Source organism: Mizuhopecten yessoensis, unplaced genomic scaffold, assembly GCF_002113885.1.
Source record: "Mizuhopecten yessoensis strain PY_sf001 unplaced genomic scaffold, ASM211388v2 scaffold8693, whole genome shotgun sequence".
Lineage (NCBI taxonomy): Eukaryota > Metazoa > Mollusca > Bivalvia > Pectinida > Pectinidae > Mizuhopecten > Mizuhopecten yessoensis.
This window is the reverse complement of record NW_018407674.1, coordinates 17859-25693: the sequence shown is the minus strand read 5'-3', so window position 1 is coordinate 25693 and position 7835 is coordinate 17859. Positions and strand designations below refer to the sequence as shown.

The window sequence follows — 7835 nt, the reverse complement described above, 5'->3', positions numbered from 1 at the left end:
TGGAAGGACTGGCATATGGACATAGGTGGAAGGACTGACATGGACAAAAATGGAACACTGCCAAAGGTGGACAAATAGTGGACAAAGGTCGACAAATAGTGGACAGATATGGACAAATGATGACAAAATAAGGACAAAATACAATACAGAATCAGCAGTAACTGCATATTTTTACATCAAAAAAGATTATTTCGTATTTGTTTTTATATTTTGAATAAGTTTAGTCTCAAAATACAACCTTTTCATATTCCTTTCATAAGCTTCCGATGGATTTACAGTTGTTGAAAAAGCTCGGCGAACGACTTCTGCTGCTTGACAATCCAATGAAAACAGAAGCAGAATGACGTCACACGCAATATACACATCTATTGGAAACAGGGGGAAATAATTCAGTCTGTAACACTAAATTTGATGACGTCACAGAAATACACACATCGATGATAGTGACGTCACGTTCGACGACCGTGACGTCATCTAAAGCTACCCCATTGTGAACACATAGTTGAATTCGTTTCTGCCGGACCTTAGAACTACGCGTACCGCACAAACAAAAACAACACTACGCGTAAGGTCAGGTGATTTTCCCAGAACGTACAAAACGACAGGACTGTCAACTTCCCTGTGATGAAAGACATTGTATTGTCGGACCGCGTTAGAGTCACAAAAACAGTAGACGACAAAATAATGAGGGATCAGAGGGCATTTGCGCTGTACAACGAAACGCGTACCTAATTGTATAGACTCGTATATACTAAAAGGGTCATTTAAACACGTATCCGTACGGTTATTAAAGTGTAAAGAGCTGTTTTCACTCCTTTTGTCGTTACAGGTGCTACATCTGAATCAAAATCGGCGTCACTCTTTACTTTGCGAATCGATTAAGGACCCCTGTACTATCTTTGTAAACCACTTGTACTCCAGATGGACCATAAGTAACTCTTATACTTTTCACTTTCGATTATGACGTCACACTAACGGATAGTTGACACGACACCAGGCTTTGAAGGACGGTTCAGTCTACGAATAGCAACGATTATCAGGTATTTTTGTTTTACTTTAAAACGTATTTCATGACAATTCTAACTATTTCTTGAATCGTAACTGTTTTAAAGCTATAGAATAGCTAGAAATTGTTAAGCAACTTCAGCTACAAGTTTATCGGCAATTGACAGGGTTGTCTAACAGCTTGCAATGATCTATCTTCGGCTATGACCAGTGCATCTACAGTATGGAATCCTTGAAACAACCCTTTACAAGACATGATAGATGTCTTACAAAATAGATGAATACTTATGCATGCAATATGTTTATAGAAATATCTAAACTTTCGTTTTCGTGGGGGAAAAATAGCTATTTTCGTTTATGCTTCCCAGGGATAATCCTGGAGGGGGCCATTGACCCCTCAAAACTGAAATTGACCCCTCCGTCTTCCAATGTTCTTTTGATTTTACATAGAAGCCTGAGTTAAGAGCTGATATCGATCGATGGAAGTGACGTCACGTTCGACGACCATGACGTCATCTAAAGCTTACCGTACGATTCTGACAATATGCAGTCTATCCGACTTCCTCCGCCAACACCAATCAATACAACGGCAAGCAGACACGTACAGGAAGGAACGACAAAACATATCAAACGACAAGGAGCGCATTAGGAAACAACATCGTCAAAGAATGCATAGAAAACGACGTGCAAGCGGTCAGTATTATTACAAACTACCCTGTAAGTATAAGTATATTGTAAAAATAGTGCATTTGCTTTTCTGTTTTTTTTTTAATGTATTGATATCTTTTTTTTTCTATTTCTTTCAGTTCAAACAACACGACAACACTTCTTATTGGCCATGTTGAGCGAGAAAAACCAACACTATTTTTTATTTGAAAAAAGGCATTCGTATTTTTTTAACACCTTAGCTTATTTAATCAGCACATTGTAAATAAAAGAATTATATTATATTGTAAAAAACGCATCTTATTACTATTTATTGTTTATAAATATGTTTTATGCATAAGCTTATCAAGGAAAATGAAAAGATATGATTAAAAAGAGCAGAAATAAGCAGAAAAGAAAAGAGAGAAAAAAAACAGGTCTGTCAAGCATTGCAGAGAGAGAGACAGTCCATGGATGCAATACCTGAAATCAGAAGGTAAAAAGTCAGAAACAAGGGGAGTTAATTCCGTCAAAATGACGTCACACTAAATATACACACCTATTGGAAACAGGGGGAGATAATTCAGTCAGTAACACTAAAATTGATGACGTCACACGCAAAACACCCCACATGATGAATAGATGTAGATCTGGGGCCGTAGGTTAAGGGGGTTGCTAAGGCGCCATCTTGGATCCAAGATCCTAATCTAAAACTTGTTATGTGGCATTGTGTGTAGAGTATATATTACACTTACTAATTCCCTGAGGCATGTGAATTAGTCGACATTGACACAACTCCGAAACGTATTTCATTTCACATTCCATTTGACAGGCTCCGACTGTGTAGGAATACATGTCCATGTACATCAGTGGCCGCGTCACACACTTCCCGTGGGGCGGTGGAACATTGTGTGCCTGATGAAATCAAAACAGTCATTGGGTGACTAAAATGCAGGTGGTGAATGGGTTTTAGAGCAACCTATGTTCAATTCGAGGTAAAACTGCCGAAGTCTGCATCCGGCAGTTTTTTTTATGAAAAAATCCTATTAATTTGATGTCATTACTATTCTCGTGAAACACAAAATTGAAACCCTATGACTCAAGTAATAATAATATCAGATTTGAAAAACAAATGACTGAAATATTTCATCTTGTGATAAAATCCTGTTGAGTTTTGCAAGCCAATGGACCTCTTGTACTTTGCTGTCAAAAAGGATATTTGATATCGATACACCAATGATACAATGCCTGCTTGTTTTTAACACTGGACGTCAAGACGTAAATGGTGTGATGCTGACTTATACCTCGGTTACCTAGACGTCAATACCGTAAGGCCGACATATGCAAACCTTTGATACTGACCTAATGTCGACGTACTGTATACCTTCGATACCTTAACTTAAATGCATGCAGTCCATAGGTGTCTTTTATAATGTCTTATATTGCTGATGTATACCTTTGATACCTGGACATCCATGAATCCGTGCCGGCCAGTTGGGAGCTCGTTTCCGTACTCTGGCATTGGGACCTCGGTGGCACTGTGGAGGACGACTTTTACTCCACTACTACTATGGAGGCCCACCATACTGTCATAGTCTTCAGCATTCAACACCAAGTCTAGACCATTGTCCACCCCTTATACAGCGCAAACGTCATAGTTTGTGATCACAATAAAACACAATGTCATATAGAAAAACACAATGTCATATAGATGGAGAACATTCAATATGTGTGATTCAATATTTCTGAAATCATAACAATTTTCAACATCGTACTGAATGTTAAAAGATTTAATATTTCATTCAGTTCTTTATAATGACGAAATAACACACTAATGGACATGTGAGGTAGTTTTGTTTATTCGAGTATTTGCTCATTCCAATCAGATGTGTTGACCAGTACCTTACCTGGTAAAGCTAGTGACCCACAAGAACACTTTTGCCGTACTCAGCGGGTGTTTTACCTAGAGGAAGACCCTCACTTGGCGATTCGCAAATCTAACCGTCCTTAGTTGATGTGTTACCTAGAAGAAGACCCTCACCTGGTAATTCGCAGATCTGACCGTCCTAAGCTGATGTGTTACCTAGAAAAAGACCTTCAACTGGCGATTGGAAGATCTGACCGTCCTTATTTGATGTTTGCCTAGAAGAAGACTCCACTGGGCGATTCGCAAATCTGGATGTTAAATCAAATGTCGACGATCCTACCGTCCTCAATTGATATGTTACCTAGAAGGTAATCCTTACCTGGCGTGTCGACGATCCTACCGTCCTCAATGGGTATGTTACCTAGAAGATAATCCTTACCTGGCGTGTCGACTCCTACCGTCCTCAATGGGTATGTTACCTATAAGATGATCCTTACCTGGCGTGTCGACGATCCTACCGTCCTCAATGGGTATGTTACCTAGAAGATAATCCTTACCTGGCGTGTCGACTCCTACCGTCCTCAATGGGTATGTTACCTAGAAGATGATCCTTACCTGGCGTGTCGACGATCCTGCCGTCATCAATTGATGTATTACCGAGGAATGTGAAACATTTTCCGTGTTGAGTCATCACTGGTTTAAAGTCAGACCAAGTACAGGTCTCGCCTTTCCATTTGCAACTATTGGATTGTAAATGATTTTGATTTTTCACCATTTGTGTAGGCTGCAGTTTTAACAAATAACAAATGTTCATGTCGATAGCTTTGTATACATTTATTAATGTATTGTAAATACATTTTTGCTACTGATGGTGTAGTGGAAATGGTTGGCTTGATAAATATCAATGTTTTGAATATGAAAAATATTAAAATCCTTACGTGACAATAAGGTCCTGGGCACGATGAGAATTATTCATAAACAATGTTTCCATGGTGACGTTATTCCATTTATCAAGTAAACCATCTCTGCTGTCAGAGGTCATAGAGTCTTCCTTAGTTCCGTATAGGGCCTTCAATACATCGTAATCGCCATTCTGTACTGACAGCGTCCTTCTTCAATGGCAGAATGTAACACTTGTCAACATTTGATACAAACCTGAACCTACCCTAAGGGCCTGTTACACACTTCCAATGTATCTCGCCGGGACTAGACCGGAGCAAAAAATCAACAACGGCGAGAAAAAATCGGCAGAGCTCCGGCGATAAAGCACTTGAAAAAACTTTTTTTTTTTCACCGTAGCAATACCGATGTTCTACCAGCATTCCCGTTGCGATATGTTGCTCTACCGTTGTCCTACCGATGTAAGAGCCGATGTGCTACCGAATACCACTTTTGTGTCGTTAGTTCATCCGCGGCGCATCAGCACTACTTCGCTAGTATTCGCTAGTACTACGGTATTCCATCGGTACCAGTACGGTACAAATTGAAGCCATCGGAGAGCTGATGATCCATTACCGGGCGCTACCGGTGTTCTATCGACATTAACGAAGCCATACCACCGAGTACTGCCGAGTACTGCCGCTGTAGTCTTGTTGCTCGCTCCGGCAGCGCAACGGCGTAAATTTTCAAAGTGCAAAAGTTTCTACCATCGCCTGCCGTTGCAACACTTTTCGCCTGTGTTCTGACGATGTCCTGACGATGTACTTCCGTTCTTAGCGATGTGATACCGTTGCGCTTTTGTACTAGCAAATTTGTGCTCCGGTATAGTTCCGGCGACCCAAATCGGCTAGGTGTGACAGGCTCTTTAGGGGAATAATATCGATAATATATAATTAATTCGAAACCACAACATATTATATTTGACTATTACACGGATCTAAGAAATAATAAATACATGTACGATCATTATGATGGAATATATAACGTGGAGGAAAAAAGGACGGACAAAATAATGGGCAAAAGCCGCTTCGAATGCCAAGCTAGATATTCTAACATAATACACAAACAAGTATTGATGATCAAAATGGAATCAAATGTTTTTACATGTTTTTCTCAATGCAAGTACGGCAACGTGACAATGGAATTTTACGAATATGTGTTATATTTGTATTGGTGCTTAAAGTAGAAAAAAATGAAACTTCTTTCTCTTCCCGTACCTAAAACAAATATTTTATCCTGGAAGTAATGCTGACAATATACTTGCTCTATCTCCAACGGAATTTAATTAAGAATAATTATCATCAAATGACATGCATTACCTTGACATAAACACTCACCGGAAGCTGTTTTGGTTACATATGGTAACGGCAGGAAACTGCATGCTCTCCTTGTAATGGACCTGGACGTTGATGGACACCGGATACGACATATAGTGCTGTAATCTCTCCGCAATGTCAACAGTAAGCAGACACATGCTTAACACGCAAAGGGAGAACCAAATTATCCTGTAAGTTTACAAAGCGAGTACTAATTTCGTTATCATACGTTTATAAAATTGGAAATTCTTCAGGTAAGACTGAAAGCGTATAAGATCCCACTGTAATTTACTCTTTCATCGAAATACACGCGGGTAATTGTTTTCCCAAATGTACAGCGATCACTGTATACCCGGATGTATGAAAATAGTTTTGGCAAAAATTGATTTAGTTTTATATCATCAGTATGAAAAGTCCATGAAATAAAGATCGTCCTGGTACGTACTATACGATCAACCTTTAGTGCTATAAAACATACAAACCAGGGCTATTCAATAAATTCTGTTACTAGTGTCAGGAATCACATGAATAAAAGGTTGACATTTCTTTCAAAGTCCTTCGACCTTAGCAGAAACGCACTTTCGCAATCGCGCTACATTGTATCCCTGACGTAAACGCTCTGCGGCAGTCCCTCTTGGTATTCTGCTAGACACTAGACGATTGCAATACGAAGAGCACTCCCAGAGGCAAACCGTTTCCCGGAGAGCGTTTTCTTTAGTAACGGAAACGGGTAGAAGTCACGTGAACATGGATCTTGCGAACAGGGTGGGTGGTCAATTTATACCACTTTTTTTGCTTCAAAAAATCATGTTTAATATTATTGCTTTTGTGGAACGAAGCTTGGTCATGTGTAAGCTCGATGATATGCAACCTTTCTCTTGTAAAATCTTTAGACAGGCTTTAGCCCTTTGTCGTGGCCGTGATTGTTTTCCTTTCTAGCAAAGTATCTGAACCATGGCTCAACAAAATGTTCTTGGTATAATTTTTACGCCTTGCACTCACTGGCCTTTCCGTGATTTCTCGACGACCATTCTCTGTTATTAATACGTCTCTATGGTTCAAAGTAATAGATCATTTTTTTATCCCCTGTCAGTAACTAAGGTAGCTTTCTTGCGTCGCTATTACCGAACTTATTCAATATATTTTTAGCACATTTCAAACGCTTGACCCATTTTTGCAGAGGTCAGCAAACGGGGGATCTATCGGGTACAAAGCTTCGTTAATTATAAGCACTGGGACAGAACAACGTGATGTGTACTGCCCTCAGAAATGCCAACTATATAAGCTATCTCAGAAACAGTATAATGACAATCATCCTTACCTATTGCTTTCATAGCAGCTATGATCTTCTTTCATGCTGCAACACCTGGCCTGCCTGGCCGTGTGTTCTCTTTCATGTCAACTATACTGTTCTTGAATTTGTTTGTGACGACAGATGTGTCTTTATGCTACATAACTCTGCATGTACCTCTTTAGGCAGTGTATATAAGCACACCCTGCTTTGATATAGGAGCGTATTTTTTAGTCTCCACTTTCATTAAAGCATTAAAAAGTATCAACTTGTCACGAGTGCATGCCATTCAACAATGAATAACTTAATTCTTGTAATATGATATATAGAACATGCAGTGTCTACCAAGGCCCTCTACTATTTTATTGCCAGTTCGTATGGAAGCTGTGTGATGACAAAAATGTAATTAACACTCATACAATACAAACATCTGCTCTACACAATCAACATTAATTAATCCAATAACTATTGGTAAGTTTATATACAAATACCTCGTTATAAAATATAAAACCACCGTTATGTACAATACACACAGCTGTTATGAACTATACAAATTCCTCATCATATACTATACAAACATCCGTTGTGAAGTATATATAACCTTGTTATGTAGTATACAAACATACGATATGTACTATACACACAACCGTTACATACTAATAAACACAACCGTTATGTACTACACAGACAAACGTTATATACCATAANGACAACCGTTATGTACTATACAAACACACGTTATGTACTATACACAAAACCGTTATATACTAAT

The 7835-nt window shown here is 39.0% G+C and overlaps 1 long non-coding RNA gene across 1 annotated transcript; it reads left to right on the top strand.

The window, feature by feature from the left end:
• Positions 1-539: 539 nt before the first annotated feature.
• Positions 540-1903, top strand: LOC110456339. The gene is made up of 3 exons (XR_002463578.1): positions 540-1040; positions 1456-1698; positions 1812-1903. It is a non-coding gene; the product is annotated as an uncharacterized LOC110456339 (long non-coding RNA).
• The last annotated feature ends 5932 nt before the right edge of the window (positions 1904-7835 follow it).